Raw genomic sequence first — 19,188 nt, 5'->3', positions numbered from 1 at the left:
AGTACCTTATGCCGGACAACACCCCTCAATGGACTTTAGAGCAGTACATTGATATTGCCCTTCGGATAAGCTCTGCGCTTCACGCCAGCCACGTCCACCCAAAGACCGTCCAGCCAGAGACCGTCCAGCCAGAGACCGTCCAGCCAGAGACCGTCCAGCCAGAGCTTCACGTCAGCCACATCCAGCCAGAGCTTCACGTCAGCCGCGTCCAGCCAGAGCTTCACGTCAGCCACGTCAGCCAGAGCTTCACGTCAACCACGTCAAGCCAGAGCCGAGGCCCTCTTCGCCGCTGGTCCTGCCCAGCACAAGGCCCTCTTCGCCGCTGGTCCTGCCCAGCGCTCAGTCCTCTTCGCCGCTGGTGCTGCCCAGCTCAAGGCCCTCTTCGCCGCTGGTCCTGCCCAGCTCAAGCCCCTCTTCGCCGCTGGTCCTGCCCAGCGCTCAGTCCTCTTCGCCGCTGGTCCTGCCCAGCTCAAGGCCCTCTTCGCCGCTGGTCCTGCCCAGCTCAAGACCCTCTTCGCCGCTGGCCCTGCCCAGCGCTCAGTCTTCTTCGCCGCTGGTCCTGCCCAGCGCTCAGTCCTCTTCGCCGCTGGTCCTGCCCAGCTCAAGGCCCTCTTCGCCGCTGGTCCTGCCCAGCTCAAGACCCTCTTCGCCACTGGCCCTGCCCAGCGCTCAGTCTTCTTCGCCGTTGGTCCTGCCCAGCGCTCAGTCCTCCTCGCCGCTGGTCCCGCCCAGCTCAAAGCCCTCGCCGCTGGTCCCGTCCAGCCCTGAGCTTTCTTCTACCGATCCAGAGACTGTTCAAGTCACGTCTGCCGATCCAGAGACTGTTCAAGTCACGTCTGCCGATCCAGAGACTGTTCAAGTCACGTCTGCCGATCCAGAGACTGTTCAAGTCACGTCTGCCGATCCAGAGACTGTTCAAGTCACGTCTGCCGATCCAGAGACTGTTCAAGTCACGTCTGCCGATCCAGAGGCTGTTCAAGTCACGTCTGCCGATCCAGAGGCTGTTCAAGTCACGTCTGCCGATCCAGAGGCTGTTCAAGTCACGTCTGCCGATCCAGAGGCTGTTCAAGTCACGTCTGCCGATCCAGAGACTGTTCAAGTCACGTCTGCCGATCCAGAGACTGTTCAAGTCACGTCTGCCGATCCAGAGACTGTTCAAGTCACGTCTGCCGATCCAGAGACTGTTCAAGTCACGTCTGCCGATCCAGAGACTGTTCAAGTCACGTCTGCCGATCCAGAGACTGTTCAAGTCACGTCTGCCGATCCAGAGACTGTTCAAGTCACCTCTGCCGATCCAGAGACTGTTCAAGTCACGCCTGAACCTGATCGCTCTATGTTTGTTTCTGTGTTTACGTCTCTCCTTGTGGCTGTTTCTGTTCTGGTGTCTGTTCCAGAACCGGAGCCAGTGTCTGTTCCCGAGCCATTCTGTGTGTTGTCTGTTCCCGAGCCCGTGTGTGTGTTGTCTGTTCCCGAGCCAGAGCCAGTGTGTGTGTTGTCTGTTCCCGAGCCAGAGCCAGTGTGTGTGTTGTCTGTTCCCGAGCCAGAGCCAGTGTGTGTTGTCTGTTCCCGAGCCAGAGCCAGTGTGTGTGTTGTCAGTTCCCGAGCCATTCTGTGTGTTGTCCGTTCCCGAGCCAGTGTGTGTGTTGTCCGTTCCCGAGCCAGTGTGTGTGTTGTCTATTCCTGAGCACGAGCCAGTGTGTGTGTTGTCCGTTCCGGAGCCAGTGTGTGTGTTGTCTATTCCTGAGCACGAGCCAGTGTGTGTGTTGTCTGTTCCCGAGCCCGAGTGTGTGTTGTCTGTTCCCGAGCCCGTGTGTGTGTTGTCTGTTCCCGAGCCAGAGCCAGTGTGTGTGTTGTCTGTTCCCGAGCCAGAGCCAGTGTGTGTGTTGTCTGTTCCCGAGCCAGAGCCAGTGTGTGTGTTGTCTGTTCCCGAGCCATTCTGTGTGTTGTCCGTTCCCGAGCCAGTGTGTGTGTTGTCCGTTCCCGAGCCAGTGTGTGTGTTGTCTATTCCTGAGCACGAGCCAGTGTGTGTGTTGTCCGTTCCGGAGCCAGTGTGTGTGTTGTCTATTCCTGAGCACGAGCCACTGTGTGTGTTGTCTGTTCCCGAGCAAGTGTGTGTTTTGTCTGTTCCCAAGCCAGTGTGTGTGTTGTCCGTTCCCGAGCCAGTGTGTGTGTTGTCCGTTTCCAAGCCAGTGTGTGTGTGTTGTCCGTTCCCGAGCCAGTGTGTGTGTTGTCCGTTCCCGAGCCAGTGGGTGTGTTGTCTATTCCCGAACCAGTGAGTGTGTTGTCTGTTCCCGAGCCAGAGTCTGTGTTGTCTGTTCCTGAGCCAGAGTCAGTGTGTGTGTTGTCTGCTGTTCCTGAGCCGGTGTCTGCGCCGCCCTGGCCGCCCAAAGGGTCTTCGCCGCCCTGGCCGCCCGATGGACTGTCTTCTCCGCCCTGGCCGCCCGATGGACTGTCTTCTCCGCCCTGGCCGCCCGATGGACTGTCTTCTCCGCCGTGGCCGTCCGAGGGCTCATCTCTGCCCTGGTCCCCTGCGCAACCTTCTCTGCCCTGGTCCCGTTCCCCTGTTAGGACTTGGCCCTCCTACCCTCCCCCAAGACCACCTCCGCTTCACCACCCTCCTGAACTTTAGTGTTTTTGTTTCAAGGGGCGTCGGGAGCCGCCCATAGGGGGGGGGCTATGTTACGTGTGGGTTTTGCTGTGTCTTGTATATCACGTGATTCCTTGTTTGTCATGTGACCCTGCCATATGTCTTGTCTTTTGTTGTTGTTGCTCAGTGTCCACAGGTGTTCCTCGTCCATGTTTATTAGTCTCCCTAGGTGTTTCTTATTAACCACGCCCCCTTGTTATCTTGTTTAGCTTGTTTGTCTGTGTATTTAAACCCCTGTGTTTCAGTTGTTGGCTGTCGGTTGTTGTTTTATGTTACTCCTGTCCTGTTCTGAGTTCCCTGGATTTCCTGTTTTTGTATTTGTTTAATTAAATGTGCTTGCAATTGGATTCACTCTCCGTTTCATTCCTGACTGGATGTAACAATTATAATAATTAATGATTATTATTATTATGAGCATAAGCATTATTGTTTTTTATACAACTGTGAATCACTTTGAATTGCCTTGTGTACAAATTGTAAATAGTGTGATGAACTTATTAATAAGAAAATAAATAACACTTCTTGGTACAATCTTGCTGGTATCATGCCATGCTTAAATAATTTAGTTTTGTTTAGCTTTTGTGGCAGAGATTACTAAGAAACACCAAATATAACATAAAGGCGTTTATGACAATTCATAATAATATGATCATCAAACAGATCTAAAACTTAAAATGGTATATCAAATCGGTTTGGTATATCTTTTATAACATAGTTGAGAATCATTTGTTGAAGCAAAAAACACTTGTTTTTGCCTATTCATGTCTTTTTAAATATGTATAACATAGTATTTAAAAAGATAACATAAATATGTATACCGGTGTATAACATAGTATAGTATAACATATATGAATTAAACTTTTTTTTTTTAAAGGTTTTAGTAAAAATCTTCTTGTGCTCCAATATAATGTAATGAATGACACAAAGAAATACTAAATTAACAACAGCAAAAAATGGTTTAAGGAGGATATAGCTTAATTAGCGGTCGGCTAATTATCTTGACAGTAGTGACATGTTTTTTACTGTATATCATGGTAAAGTTGCAGGTTCACATGTACAGAAGAAAACGTGTGCTATTACACGCTAGCTAGCTTTATTGGCATGTTTAATTGTCTAAAAACAAACACTGTTTATGAATAAATAATGATCGATTATACAGTAGTGAAGAATAGACTTACCTGTTGCAAAGATTGCAAAGATGACGATAATAATAGCGGTCGCCGATTGGTCAAAAGTAAGCCACAGGAGCAGAGCCAGGAGAGAAACGCGATTGGTCAAAAGTAAGCCACAGGAGAGAAAGGCGATTGGTCAAAAGTAAGCCACAGGAGAGAAACACGATTGGTCAAAAGTAAGCCACAGGAGAGAACGCGATTGGTCAAAAGTAAGCCACAGCAGAGAAACACATTGGCTCACGTGGGCTTACTTTGGGCTTACTTTGGCTCAATCGGTAGGAAGCAGTAGGCGCAAGCGAGAGGTAGCGGGATCGATGCCTAAATTCTCCAGTGCTGTCCATCCTTTTTACGCCCCCCTTCAAGGGGCACTCCCTAGATGAGCTCTTGCGGCTAACTGCTGGCGAAAAAGTTTTTTCGAACAAGGTACTGCACACATTCCTGGCAAAAGCAGGTCCCACCGAGATTTGAACTTGGATCGCTGGATTCAGAGCCCAGAGTGCTAACCATTATACCATGGAACCTTGGCGTGTGTCAACTTTTCCCATGAGCATCAGAGATTTAAGTCATTGAGTCCAGAAGCACGATAGCAAGGAGCAAATGAAGCCTTTGCTTTTTAAGCCCTCTCCCAACTGAGCTATTTCGGCCAGATACTTGTGCGGTTTAGCCAGCAGGGATTTCTGGGAGACCGCCCGTCATTTCCGAGAAGAGCAGAGCAAAGGTCCCCGAGAGAAAGTGAGTGGCCCGTACAGGGACCGAACCCGCGACTTTGGCGTTATTAGCACCACGCTCTAACCAACTGAGGTAACCGGCCTCTCTCTGGCACATTTTATCCCCAATTTTTCAGAAATATCCTGGTTGCACTAATCAGGCTGAAGAGATTAAAAGCAAAGCCTAATATTCTTTTTTTTCAAATGTTCATCACTCTTATTCCCGGATTGATTACTTTATGCTGGATAACGATTTAATTTCTAGAGTTCAGTCTTGTGCATATCAAAGTAGTATTATATCGGACCATGTTCCTCTTACTCTTGATTTGACCTTTCTGAATTTGCCTTCCCCTAGGAGGAACTGGCGTTTCAATACTTCACTCTTGGCAGATGATAATTTTGTTTCCTTTGTTGCTGACCAAATTCCTTTTTTTCTAAGCGTTAATAAATCAGTAGACATTTCAGATTCAACAGTGTGGGAGGCCCTTAAGGCATATATTAGAGGCCAAATTATTTCATATGTTGCTAATAAAAGGAAGCTCTCTAAAGAAAAACAAATCTTACTCGCTAATGATATTTCAAAGTTAGATGAACAATATGCTAGGTCTCCCACGCCAGATCTGTATAATAAACGTCTTAAACTTAAATCAGAGCTTGACTTGCTTTCAACCAATGAGATAGAGGGCCTTTTGAGAAGAACTAGGAGTGTTTTTTATGAAAGTGGGGAGAAATCCGGGAAAGTTTTAGCTAATAAGCTGCGAGGGCTACGTGCAAAACAAATTATAAATGGTCTTCGTCTAGATAATGGGGAGGTCACAACTGATCCAAATACTATTAATGACAAGTTTAGATATTTTTATTCTACTTTGTATACATCTGACTCCTCTTCGCAGGGGGATATCGAAGATTTTCTCGACCGACTAAATGTCCCCACGTTATCCTTGGATGTTCGTAACCTTTTAAAAGTACCGATTACTCAGGAGGAAATGGCGGCTGCTATCTCATCTCTACAATCTGGCAAAACCCCGGGACCTGACGGCTTTCCGTCAGAATTCTATAAAAAATTCTCAGTTCAACTTGTTCCTTTTTTGACATCTGTTTTTTCTGAGTCTCTTAAGACTGGGACTCTTCCCCCAACGTTAAATCAAGCCTGTATCTCTTTATTACTCAAAAAGGATAAAGACCCCTTAGACTGTGCGTCTTATAGGCCAATTTCTTTGCTCAACTGCGACGTTAAAATTTAAGCGAAGGTGCTTGCCTCTAGACTTGAAGATGTCCTCCCCACTATCGTCTTTCCTGATCAAACAGGGTTCATAAAGAATCGTCAATCATTTTTTAATATCCGCCGCTTACTCAATGTGGTATACTCTCTGAACCAGGCCATCCCAGAATGTGTTGTTTCTTTAGATGCAGAGAAGGCGTTTGACAGGGTTGAGTGGGAGTACCTTTTTTTAGTTTTGGAAAAATTTGGATTTGGCCCGATCCTTCTCTCTTGGATTAAATTACTCTATAGTACCCCTGCTGCAGTAGTCCTAAGCAATGGTCTGCACTCTAGGCCATTTAACTTGCACCGCGGCACTCGACAGGGCTGTCCGCTAAGCCCACTACTATTTGCCCTAGCTATTGAGCCTTTAGCAATCGCCCTACACCAGAGTCAGCAGATCACTGGAATTACCCGTGGTGAGACCGTCCATAAGGTAACTCTATATGCAGACGATCTACTGCTTTTTATGTCAAATCCACAAACTTCTTTACCCGCAGCTCTATCCTTGATTGAGAATTTTGGTCGGTTTTCTGGTTATAGGCTTAATCTGCACAAGAGTGAATTTTTCCCAATTAACGAGGTAGTTACACAACTACAGTATTCAAACATACCACTGAAACTAGCAAAAAATAAGTTCACTTATCTCGGGGTCTGTATCACTCGCCATCATAAGCATCTTCTTAAACATAATTTTGGCATGCTTCTTGAACGGATTAAGAAAGATCTCTCTAAATGGTCCCCTATAAAGATTTCTCTCATTGGGCGCATTAATTCTATTAAAATGGTGGTGCTTCCTAAATTTCTTTATCTCTTTCAGTGTTTACCTTTATTTATTCCCCTGTCTTTTTTTAAGTCTTTGGACTCTGTTATCTCTTCTTTTATTTGGAATGGTAAGCACACTCGCTTACGCAAAGCAAACCTTCAGAGGCCTAGATGCAATGGTGGTATGTCCTTACCCAATTTTAAGTTTTACTACTGGGCAGCTAACATACGAAATACACTTTATTGGTGGCATTATCACCTTTTGCCCAATAGACCGTCCTGGGTGGACATGGAAATAAATGCTTGCATCTAAACTACAGTCTACCTCTTATATTCCGGTCGATTGCCCAGTGGTGAAACACTCGTTGAGGATTTGGATCCAATTCAGGAAGTCATTTGGTTTTAGGGACCCCTCTCTTCTTAGCCCTGTGTTCCGTAATCATTTTTTTTCGCCCTCAATGCAGGATGGTTCATTCAATAGTTTTTCTCAAAAGGGGATAAAATGTTTCAAAGACTTATTTTTGGATAATGTATTTGCTTCCTTTGAACAATTGGTATCACGTTTTGGTCTTACCAAGTCAGATTTCTTTAGAGTCTTGCAAGTAAGACATTACGTTAAGTCACTTATACCAGACTTCCTAGCGATGCCCTCCGAAAATCCTTTGGATAGGTTCCTTTAATGTAATACATTGGCCGAGGGCTCAATTGCTACTATTTACAATTTAATTATCAATCTGGCATCTTCATCCCTGGATAACATTAAGAGAGCTTGGGAGGAAGACCTTGACAGACCACTCTCCGAAGACACCTGGAACTGTGTCCTTAAACAGGTCCACTCATCGTCAATGTGTGCTCGGCATTCACTTATACAGTTTAAAGTTGTACACAGAGCTCATATATCCAAAGTTCAACTAGCTCGAATGTTTCCTGGTACTAGCCCTATGTGCAATAGATGTCAATGTACCGAGGGAACGTTAACTCACATGTTCTGGACATGCCCCAAATTGGAGCGTTACTGGCGTTCGATATTTCACACCCTTTCTGTGGTTCTTCAGCATAGATTAGAGCCAGAACCTCTGGTGGCATTATTTGGAGTTGCCCCAGAGGACGTATGGTTGTCAGCATCAATGTGTAAAGTCCTTGCTTTCTCTTCCCTACTTGCACGTAGAGCAATATTATTAAAGTGGAAAGATCCCTTGCCACCCACTCATACTCAATGGATTAGAGATATGATGTCCTGTCTCTGCCTCGAAAAAATTAGATATTCCCTGAGAGGATCAGAAAAACAATTTTTTAAGATGTGGCGATCTTTTCTTGACTATGTCGATACGTCTATTTGAATAATGCCACTACTATTGTTTTTATTTTTTTTCGTTTTTTATTTTTTTTTATTTTTTTTATTTTTTTATGTATTTGGTTGGAGGTTTATATTTGTTAGCATGTTTGTAAATATTGTATGTATGCTCGGTTCTTACAATTCCATTTTGAAGTAATGGATAGTATGGGCATCATTCTTAAATTGGATGGTGAGGGGTGGGGGATTGTGAATGTGATTTATATTGTAAAAATCAATAAAAACAAACTTTGAACTAAAAGCAAAATCTAATAATGGGCTCGTCCAGGATTTGAACCCAGGACCTCTCGCACCCTAAGCGAGAATAATTCCCCTAGACCAACGAGCCGAAACATACGTCCTCCATGCTTTTGCCGGGCCGCAAACATTTCAGTTTGCATGGCTTAAAGCGCAATTTTTTAATTAAATCTACAATTAAAAGGTAGCCAGTGCAAAGTTGCCAGCACAGAGGAAATGCGGCCTCTTTTTTGTGGTCATTGCTAAGGATCGCGCCTCATCTTTGTCTTTGAGAACGATGGACACCTTCTCTCCAAATGGTAGGGCGCTAGCTTAGCATGCGAGAGGTAGCGGGATCGATGCCTGCATTCTCCAGTGCTGTCCATCCTTTTTACGCCCCCCTTCAAGGGGCACTCCCTAGATGAGCTCTTGCGTCTCAGTGCGGCTCCTTGCAATAGCAAGGAGCAAATGAAGCCTTTGCTTTTTAAGCCCATGTTTTCCCAATTCCGACTCGGTTTGAGAGTGCCAATTTCACTGCCACGTCAGCAGTTGCGCATCACCTCTGTTTTTTCCCTCCCATCCGCAAAGAACCTAAAAAGGTTCCACCGAGATTTGAACTCGGATCGCTGGATTCAAAGCCCAGAGTGCTAACCATTACACCATGGAACCAACAGACCCTGCTAGCTGGCTGTCTGAGAGGGTGAGCGATGAGGCTAGGTGGAATCAGGTAGACTAAAAGAGGCGGACGTGTTTCCTCTGCCGAAACGTGGGATTGAACCAGGGACCTTTAGATCTTCAGTCTAACGCTCTCCCAACTGAGCTATTTCGCCAAGTTCTTTGTTCGGTTTAGCCAGCAGCCATGTCTGGGAGACCGCCCGTCATTTTCGAGAAGAGCAGAGCGAAGCTCCCAGAGAGAAAATGAGTGGCCCGTACGGGGATCGAACCCGTGACCTTGGCGTTATTAGCACCACGCTCTAACCAACTGAGCTAACCGGCCTCTCTCTGGCACATTTTATCCCCAATTTCTCAGAAATATCCTGGTTTTTATGAAAGTGGGGAGAAATCCGGGAAAGTTTTAGCTAATAAGCTGCGAGGGCTACGTGCAAAACAAATTATAAATGGTCTTCGTCTAGATAATGGGGAGGTCACAACTGATCCAAATACTATTAATGACAAGTTTAGATATTTTTATTCTACTTTGTATACATCTGACTCCTCTTCGCAGGGGGATATCGAAGATTTTCTCGACCGACTAAATGTCCCCACGTTATCCTTGGATGTTCGTAACCTTTTAAAAGTACCGATTACTCAGGAGGAAATGGCGGCTGCTATCTCATCTCTACAATCTGGCAAAACCCCGGGACCTGACGGCTTTCCGTCAGAATTCTATAAAAAATTCTCAGTTCAACTTGTTCCTTTTTTGACATCTGTTTTTTCTGAGTCTCTTAAGACTGGGACTCTTCCCCCAACGTTAAATCAAGCCTGTATCTCTTTATTACTCAAAAAGGATAAAGACCCCTTAGACTGTGCGTCTTATAGGCCAATTTCTTTGCTCAACTGCGACGTTAAAATTTAAGCGAAGGTGCTTGCCTCTAGACTTGAAGATGTCCTCCCCACTATCGTCTTTCCTGATCAAACAGGGTTCATAAAGAATCGTCAATCATTTTTTAATATCCGCCGCTTACTCAATGTGGTATACTCTCTGAACCAGGCCATCCCAGAATGTGTTGTTTCTTTAGATGCAGAGAAGGCGTTTGACAGGGTTGAGTGGGAGTACCTTTTTTTAGTTTTGGAAAAATTTGGATTTGGCCCGATCCTTCTCTCTTGGATTAAATTACTCTATAGTACCCCTGCTGCAGTAGTCCTAAGCAATGGTCTGCACTCTAGGCCATTTAACTTGCACCGCGGCACTCGACAGGGCTGTCCGCTAAGCCCACTACTATTTGCCCTAGCTATTGAGCCTTTAGCAATCGCCCTACGCCAGAGTCAGCAGATCACTGGAATTACCCGTGGTGAGACCGTCCATAAGGTAACTCTATATGCAGACGATCTACTGCTTTTTATGTCAAATCCACAAACTTCTTTACCCGCAGCTCTATCCTTGATTGAGAATTTTGGTCGGTTTTCTGGTTATAGGCTTAATCTGCACAAGAGTGAATTTTTCCCAATTAACGAGGTAGTTACACAACTACAGTATTCAAACATACCACTGAAACTAGCAAAAAATAAGTTCACTTATCTCGGGGTCTGTATCACTCGCCATCATAAGCATCTTCTTAAACATAATTTTGGCATGCTTCTTGAACGGATTAAGAAAGATCTCTCTAAATGGTCCCCTATAAAGATTTCTCTCATTGGGCGCATTAATTCTATTAAAATGGTGGTGCTTCCTAAATTTCTTTATCTCTTTCAGTGTTTACCTTTATTTATTCCCCTGTCTTTTTTTAAGTCTTTGGACTCTGTTATCTCTTCTTTTATTTGGAATGGTAAGCACACTCGCTTACGCAAAGCAAACCTTCAGAGGCCTAGATGCAATGGTGGTATGTCCTTACCCAATTTTAAGTTTTACTACTGGGCAGCTAACATACGAAATACACTTTATTGGTGGCATTATCACCTTTTGCCCAATAGACCGTCCTGGGTGGACATGGAAATAAATGCTTGCATCTAAACTACAGTCTACCTCTTATATTCCGGTCGATTGCCCAGTGGTGAAACACTCGTTGAGGATTTGGATCCAATTCAGGAAGTCATTTGGTTTTAGGGACCCCTCTCTTCTTAGCCCTGTGTTCCGTAATCATTTTTTTTCGCCCTCAATGCAGGATGGTTCATTCAATAGTTTTTCTCAAAAGGGGATAAAATGTTTCAAAGACTTATTTTTGGATAATGTATTTGCTTCCTTTGAACAATTGGTATCACGTTTTGGTCTTACCAAGTCAGATTTCTTTAGAGTCTTGCAAGTAAGACATTACGTTAAGTCACTTATACCAGACTTCCTAGCGATGCCCTCCGAAAATCCTTTGGATAGGTTCCTTTAATGTAATACATTGGCCGAGGGCTCAATTGCTACTATTTACAATTTAATTATCAATCTGGCATCTTCATCCCTGGATAACATTAAGAGAGCTTGGGAGGAAGACCTTGACAGACCACTCTCCGAAGACACCTGGAACTGTGTCCTTAAACAGGTCCACTCATCGTCAATGTGTGCTCGGCATTCACTTATACAGTTTAAAGTTGTACACAGAGCTCATATATCCAAAGTTCAACTAGCTCGAATGTTTCCTGGTACTAGCCCTATGTGCAATAGATGTCAATGTACCGAGGGAACGTTAACTCACATGTTCTGGACATGCCCCAAATTGGAGCGTTACTGGCGTTCGATATTTCACACCCTTTCTGTGGTTCTTCAGCATAGATTAGAGCCAGAACCTCTGGTGGCATTATTTGGAGTTGCCCCAGAGGACGTATGGTTGTCAGCATCAATGTGTAAAGTCCTTGCTTTCTCTTCCCTACTTGCACGTAGAGCAATATTATTAAAGTGGAAAGATCCCTTGCCACCCACTCATACTCAATGGATTAGAGATATGATGTCCTGTCTCTGCCTCGAAAAAATTAGATATTCCCTGAGAGGATCAGAAAAACAATTTTTTAAGATGTGGCGATCTTTTCTTGACTATGTCGATACGTCTATTTGAATAATGCCACTACTATTGTTTTTATTTTTTTTCGTTTTTTATTTTTTTTTATTTTTTTTATTTTTTTATGTATTTGGTTGGAGGTTTATATTTGTTAGCATGTTTGTAAATATTGTATGTATGCTCGGTTCTTACAATTCCATTTTGAAGTAATGGATAGTATGGGCATCATTCTTAAATTGGATGGTGAGGGGTGGGGGATTGTGAATGTGATTTATATTGTAAAAATCAATAAAAACAAACTTTGAACTAAAAGCAAAATCTAATAATGGGCTCGTCCAGGATTTGAACCCAGGACCTCTCGCACCCTAAGCGAGAATCATACCCCTAGACCAACGAGCCGAAACATACGTCCTCCATGCTTTTGCCGGGCCGCAAACATTTCAGTTTGCATGGCTTAAAGCGCAATTTTTTAATTAAATCTACAATTAAAAAGTAGCCAGTGCAAAGTTGCCAGCACAGAGGAAATGCGGCCTCTTTTTTGTGGTCATTGCTAAGGATCGCGCCTCATCTTTGTCTTTGAGAACGATGGACACCTTCTCTCCAAATGGTAGGGCGCTAGCTTAGCATGCGAGAGGTAGCGGGATTGATGCCTGCATTCTCCAGTGCTGTCCATCCTTTTTACGCCCCCCTTCAAGGGGCACTCCCTAGATGAGCTCTTGCGTCTCAGTGCGGCTCCTTGCAATAGCAAGGAGCAAATGAAGCCTTTGCTTTTTAAGCCCATGTTTTCCCAATTCCGACTCGGTTTGAGAGTGCCAATTTCACTGCCACGTCAGCAGTTGCGCATCACCTCTGTTTTTTCCCTCCCATCCGCAAAGAACCTAAAAAGGTTCCACCGAGATTTGAACTCGGATCGCTGGATTCAAAGCCCAGAGTGCTAACCATTACACCATGGAACCAACAGACCCTGCTAGCTGGCTGTCTGAGAGGGTGAGCGATGAGGCTAGGTGGAATCAGGTAGACTAAAAGAGGCGGACGTGTTTCCTCTGCCGAAACGTGGGATTGAACCAGGGACCTTTAGATCTTCAGTCTAACGCTCTCCCAACTGAGCTATTTCGCCAAGTTCTTTGTTCGGTTTAGCCAGCAGCCATGTCTGGGAGACCGCCCGTCATTTTCGAGAAGAGCAGAGCGAAGCTCCCAGAGAGAAAATGAGTGGCCCGTACGGGGATCAAACCCGTGACCTTGGCGTTATTAGCACCACGCTCTAACCAACTGAGCTAACCGGCCTCTCTCTGGCACATTTTATCCCCAATTTCTCAGAAATATCCTGGTTGCCCTAATCAGGCTGAAGAGATTAAAAGCAAAGCCTAATAATGGGCTCGTCCGGGATTTGAACCCGGGACCTCTCGCACCCTAAGCGAGAATCATACCCCTAGACCAACGAGCCGAAACGTACTTCCTGCCTGCTGCTGCCGGGCCCCAAACATTTCAGCTTGCATGGCTTAAAGCGCAATTTTTTGATTAAATCTACAATTAAAAGGTAGCCAGTGCAAAGTTGCCAGCACAGAGGAAATGCGGCCTCTTTTTTTGTGGTCATTGGAAATCACGCTGTAGCACCTGCACACGTGCTAGGGATCGCGCCTCGACTTTGTCTTTGAGAGCGATGGACACCTACTTGCCTTCATCGAGGGGAATTAGCTCAAATGGTAGAGCGCTCGCTTAGCATGCGAGAGGTAGCGTAATCGATGCCTGCATTCTCCAGTGCTGTCCATCCTTTTTACGCCCTCTTCAAGGGGCACTACCTAGATGAGCTCTTGTGGCTCAGTTCTGCCGAAAAAGTTTTTTCGAACGAGGTACTGCACACATTCCTGGCAAAAGCAGGTCCCACCGAGATTTGAACTCGGATCGCTGGATTCAGAGCCCAGAGTGCTCACCATTACACCATGGAACCTTGGCGTGTGTCAACTTTTCCCATGAGCACCAGAGATTTAAGTCATTGAGTCCAGAAGCACGATAGCAAGGAGCAAATGAAGCCTTTGCTTTTAAGCCCATGTTTCCCGAATTCCGACTCGGTTTGAGAGTGCCAATTTCACTGCCACGTCAGCAGTTGCGCATCACCTCTGTTTTTTCCCTTCCTTCCGCAAAGAACCTAAAAAGGTTCCACCGAGATTTGAACTCGGATCACTGTATTCAAAGCCCAGAGTGATAACCATTACACCATGGAACCAACACACCCTGCTTGCTGGCTGTCTGAGAGGCATATAGCGATGAGGCTAGGTGGAATCATGTAGAGTAAAAGAGGCACACGTGGTTCCTCTGCCGAAACCCGGAATTGAACCAGGGACCTTTAGATCTTCAGTCTAACGCTCTCCCAACTGAGCTATTTCGGCCGGGTACTTGTGCGATTTAGCCAGCTGAGATGTCTGGGAGACCGCCCGTCATTTTCGAGAAGAGCAGAGTGAAGGTCCCAGAGAGAAAATGAGTGGCCCGTACGGGATCAAACCGCAACCTTGGCGCTATTAGCACCACGCTCTAACCAACTGAGCTAACCGGCCTCTCTCTGGCACATTTTATCCCCAATTTCTCAGAAATATCCTGGTTGCCCTAATCAGGCTGAAGAGATTAAAAGCAAAGCCTAATAATTGTCTCATCCGAGATTTGAATCCGGGACCTCTTGCACCCTAAACGAGAATCATAACCCTAGACCAACGAGCCGAAACATACGTCCTCCTTGCTGCCGGGCCGCAAACATTTCAGCTTGCATGGCTTAAAGCGCAATTTTTTGATTAAATCTACAATTAAAAGGTAGCCAGTGCAAAGTTGCCAGAAGAGAGGAAATGCGGCCTCTTTTTTTGTGGTCATTGGAAATCAAGCTGCAGCACCTGCACACGTGCTAGGGATCGCGCCTCGTCTTTGTCTTTGAGAGCGATGGACACCTTCTCTCCATCATTGAGGGGAATTAGCTCAAATGGTAGAGCGTTCGCTTAGCATGCGAGAGGTAGCGGGATCGATGCCTGCATTCTCCAGTGCTGTCCATCCATTTTACTACCTAGATGAGCTCTTGCGGCTCAGTGCTGCCGAAAAAGTTTTTTTGAACGAGGTACTGCACACATTCCTGGCAAAAGCAGGTCCCACCGAGATTTGAACTAGGATCGCTGGATTCAGAACCCAGAGTGCTAAGCATTACACCATGGAACCTTGGCGTGTGTCAACTTTTCCCATGAGCAGCAGAGATTTAAGTCATTGAGTCCAGAAGCATGATAGCAAGGAGCAAATGAAGCCTTTGCTTTTTAAGCCCATGTTTCCCCAATTCCGACTCGGTTTGAGAGTGCCAATTTCACTGCCACGTCAGCAGTTGCGCATCACCTCTGTTTTTTCCCTCCCTTCCGCAAAAAAACCTAAAAATGTTCCACCGAGATTTGAACTCGGATCAGAGAAGGAGGAATGAAGGGGAAGGAGAAGAGAAAAAAAGAGGGGAAAAAGGTGAAAATCGGCGGTTCGAATCCCGATTGGAAAATGCATCAACTATTGCAAACTCTTACAAAGTGCTATGAATCTATCAAAATTAGCTTAAAAACTGATACAAATAGAATTGGTAATTGTTGCAATAACAATAATAAAAATAAGAATATGATACTACTACTACTGCTTATAATAATAATAATAATAATAATAATAATAATAATAATAATAAACATTTGTATCATTCTGACAATCACTTCTCACATCCTGTGGACCTGTCCATACAATTCTGTCCCTTTCTTGTAAGTTTAATGCTTTGTTTCAATACAAATACTTAAAATAAGAATATGACACCACTACTGCTAATAATAAATAATAATAAACCTTTATATCAAAGAAGTGTTTCTGACATTCACTTCAGTTCTCACACACTGTGGATTTGTCTTCAATACCATTCTGTTCCTTTCTTGTCATTTTAATGCTTTGTTGTAATAAGAATAATAAAAATAAGAATGTGATACTACTACTACTGCTGCTTATAATAATAATAAACCTTTATATCAAAGAAATGTTTCTGACAGTCACTTCTCAGATCCTGTGGACCTGTCTGTTATACAATTCTGTCCCTTTCTTGTAATTGTAATGCTTTGTTGCAATTCAAATAATTAAAATAAGAATATGATACTACTACTGCTTATAATAAATAATAATAAACCTTTATATCAAAGAAATGTTTCTGACATTCACTTCTCACACCCTGTTTGATCTGTCTGGAATACCATTTTGTCCCTTTCTTGTAATTTTAATATCTGTGTGAGTTTGTAAAAAGTTTTCCAGATAAGTTTGATAGAAAAAAGGCAAAGGATACTGTTGTAGAAAAAAAGTTATTTTTAATTTTTATTTACAAACACCTTCTCCTTCTCTCTCACATAAACACACCCTCGCGAGCATACACACACGCATGCACACATGTACGCACGCACGCACGCACACACACTCACAGACACGCGCACACACACACACTCACAGACACGCGCACGCACACACACACACACACACACACACACACACACACACACACACACACACACACACACACACACACACACACACACAGTATATAACAGGTTGTGGACTATTTACAAACAAAAAAGCTTTACGTAAGCTTACATAGTCTCATTTGGGGTAAATGAACTAATTTAAAAAGCAAATGAACAAATTAGCTTCATGGAGGGTGAACAAATGACCCTAACGGATGCGCACACGCACACACACACGTAGCATTTTTAAATAAACAAATTATTTTCTTCTTCTTCATCTCCTCCATCCACTGGTCAAGTGGCATAACAGCAGTCTGGGGACAGTAAATGTGGCCATAATACTGGCTGTGGCCAGTATCTTTGTTGTGGTGCTGGTGGCACAGACTGCACTTGTTTTTGTCCACAGTGCGGACGTAGGGCCTCCGAGCAGGTGGTGGGGAGGGAATGGGGCCAGCAGAGGCAATCTGACGGACGGCAGGAACTGGAGCTGGACACAAAAACACAAACGGGCCAAAGGCAGGACTGGGGATGACAGGTGAAGGAGCAGAAACAGGTGTTTGGACAATGGGGGCAAATGCAGGACTGGGGTTGGGGACAACAGGTAAAGGGGCAGAATCAGCAGGAAACAACTGCCTTGGCCGTAAAACTTTTGGAGGAGTGGGGTGCGGAGCTGGAACTGCAGACTTTCGCTTGTCCACTGCCTTTCCCACTGTGCTTTCAGGCAAGTGGTAGCGGTGTTGGGGACCAGGCTGTAGGGGTGCTGCAGTGGGGCGAATCTGTCCAGGGGGGAGAGGCCTAGCAGCAATAGGAATGGGGGCTGGCAAGTTCACACCCTGAAGCAGGATGGCACATTCTTGCCTCTTCAGCCGCTTGTTGTGCCACTGAATTAAGGTTGTTTGATTCACCTCAAAAAATTGCAGGGTGGTATTCTCCATCACAGTACCATTTCGAATCTTGATCATCTGCCGAATCTTGCTGTAGTCCCTCAGAATTAGAGTCCATCTTGTTACGGCATGATTTCCCAATTTTTTTGGGCTCCTGTGAATATCACACAGTTTAACAAAGATAGACTCTACCAGGCGGCAACAGTCTGGCCACTGAGCAGGGGATCCTGTTGACCCAAGGACGCAACGGGTCATGCTGTCCACACCAGGCGTGAATTCAGGCTTGGTTTTTGAGCACCTGAAGCGTCCTGTTGTAAGACGCACCTGGTGCCGGGCAGCGTACGCCACTCTCTGCTGGTCATACGGAAGCAGGCTTTGCCATAGGGCAATGATGGTACTGGCCTGCTGGTGGCTCAGAGTTTGCCCAGTTTCCACCCTAAGCCCCACCAAGTAGCCTGCCAGGTTGTCCACTCTCTCTATCCCTGGTACACTGCGCTCATCCACAGCCTGGTAAAATATAAGAGTAAATCAATGTTATAAAGATACAATATCACAAGCAGAAGAACAACACAACCATCACAATGTACTTGTCACAAAATGTCTTACCAGCGGTTGCTCAGGCACTGGTTGCACTGCTGGAGGAGCAGTGGCTGCAGCAACAGAGACAGTGAGAGTGGTCGGGAGAGGAAGGATGGAGGGGTAGGGGGTCATGGCAGATGGACCAGAGGTGGCGTAGGTGGTTGTGGCAGAGGATGGACCAGAGGGCACCCTGGTCATCCAGTTGTAAGACTGAAAAAGGGGGGAAAAAACATGTTTATGGAATTTAATTTATCTTTTTTACTTTGCTTTTTTATTAATCTATTTACTCTTTAGATTGTATTAATGGTATTTAGTTTGTTTCTATTTTTCTTTTCATTGTGCTATACAAATAAAGTTAATAGTGCTATACAAATAATACTACTTGTACTTTTATTATTAAGAATAGTTACCAGTTGTTGATTAGGTGCTGCTGTGGTGGTGTTAGCAGACCCAGTCTGGACAGAGGCAGGAGTGCTGGCTACGCTGATTGCGGTGGGTGATGTGCCAGGGGACAGGTCCAGCACCTCAATAGTGGGATCCAGGTTAAGGTCCAAACTGACATATCCGAATCCCTCATCCTCCAACTCCTCCTCCGTGCCCACATCCTCCAACATCTGTTCTGTCACCTCAGAGTCAGGATCCACGTCCTGCATGGCCTGCCCTGTTTGACGGTACAGGTAATCTATACCTATGAGTTCACCTGGGACAGACAGGAGAACACAGTAGAGGGAAGTCAGTTTTCAGAAAAATAATATAAAAATATTCTATTTTTATGCAATATAAAAAGCAATTTAAAGCTGAAACTCACCAGTATAGACAGATTGTGGCTGAAAAGACGGTACAAGCTGTCTTCCAAGTACCTTAACACTGTGGGTGTTGACACAGTGCACCAGGTCCCCGGAGTAGCTTAACAGGGACGGAGGTGTGCCTGCCAGAGATGCCATTTTACGGTCCCGATTCCACCTGTTCAAGCCTTCCAGGAGGTACAGCTGGAAATTTAAGCTGTTGGCGCTTGTTCCTTTAGATAAGATCAATAACGTTACATTACTTTTTTTGTGCTATGCTATTTGAAAGACATTCATTGTGTCACCCTTAATATTTCTGATGAATAAGGATTTATACTGACCTGGAATGAACCTGTTCAGGTGTAGATGAAAGGACTCCAGCGATGTGGAGCCCCTTGCGCATCTGTATTTTGGCAGCACAATACCATCTTTGGTGGTGGTGCCAGTCTGTGTGTAGAGCAGCACACCTGGTTCATCCTGAATGCACTTGACGTGCCTCATCTGGACTTGCCAGATGTGCTGCATCCTCTCCTGGTCCAAGAGAGGGACACCAAGAAGTTTTCGATCCTTTACCCCCATCAGCTCGCTGAGGAGGTGCTCGATCATCAGAATGGTCTGCTGCTCTCCTCTTGTCCGCCTTCGGCAGTGCAGGGCCAATTCATCCTTGGTGATCCGTTG

The 19,188-nt window shown here is 45.1% G+C and overlaps 9 non-coding genes across 9 annotated transcripts; all 9 read right to left on the bottom strand.

The window, feature by feature from the left end:
* Positions 1–8,719: 8,719 nt before the first annotated feature.
* Positions 8,720–8,791, bottom strand: trnaq-uug (transfer RNA glutamine (anticodon UUG)). Its single transcript has one exon. It is a non-coding gene; the product is annotated as a tRNA-Gln (tRNA).
* Positions 8,792–9,045: 254 nt separating this feature from the next.
* trnai-aau (transfer RNA isoleucine (anticodon AAU)) lies at positions 9,046–9,119 on the bottom strand. Its single transcript has one exon. It is a non-coding gene; the product is annotated as a tRNA-Ile (tRNA).
* A 2,971-nt stretch (positions 9,120–12,090) lies between these two features.
* trnap-agg (transfer RNA proline (anticodon AGG)) lies at positions 12,091–12,162 on the bottom strand. The gene has a single exon. It is a non-coding gene; the product is annotated as a tRNA-Pro (tRNA).
* A 485-nt stretch (positions 12,163–12,647) lies between these two features.
* Positions 12,648–12,719, bottom strand: trnaq-uug (transfer RNA glutamine (anticodon UUG)). Its single transcript has one exon. It is a non-coding gene; the product is annotated as a tRNA-Gln (tRNA).
* A 254-nt stretch (positions 12,720–12,973) lies between these two features.
* On the bottom strand, positions 12,974–13,047 carry trnai-aau (transfer RNA isoleucine (anticodon AAU)). Its single transcript has one exon. It is a non-coding gene; the product is annotated as a tRNA-Ile (tRNA).
* An 88-nt stretch (positions 13,048–13,135) lies between these two features.
* trnap-agg (transfer RNA proline (anticodon AGG)) lies at positions 13,136–13,207 on the bottom strand. The gene has a single exon. It is a non-coding gene; the product is annotated as a tRNA-Pro (tRNA).
* Positions 13,208–13,639: 432 nt separating this feature from the next.
* Positions 13,640–13,711, bottom strand: trnaq-cug (transfer RNA glutamine (anticodon CUG)). The gene has a single exon. It is a non-coding gene; the product is annotated as a tRNA-Gln (tRNA).
* Positions 13,712–13,915: 204 nt separating this feature from the next.
* Positions 13,916–13,987, bottom strand: trnaq-uug (transfer RNA glutamine (anticodon UUG)). Its single transcript has one exon. It is a non-coding gene; the product is annotated as a tRNA-Gln (tRNA).
* Positions 13,988–14,077: 90 nt separating this feature from the next.
* Positions 14,078–14,150, bottom strand: trnaf-gaa (transfer RNA phenylalanine (anticodon GAA)). Its single transcript has one exon. It is a non-coding gene; the product is annotated as a tRNA-Phe (tRNA).
* Positions 14,151–19,188: the final 5,038 nt, after the last annotated feature.

This window comes from Siphateles boraxobius, unplaced genomic scaffold (genome assembly GCF_051911475.1).
Source record: "Siphateles boraxobius isolate OS27281-9 unplaced genomic scaffold, OSU_SipBor_1 19, whole genome shotgun sequence".
NCBI classification, from domain to species: Eukaryota; Metazoa; Chordata; class Actinopteri; order Cypriniformes; family Leuciscidae; genus Siphateles; species Siphateles boraxobius.
The sequence above is the reverse complement of the archived record's forward strand: the minus strand, read 5'-3'. Positions and strand labels throughout refer to the sequence as shown.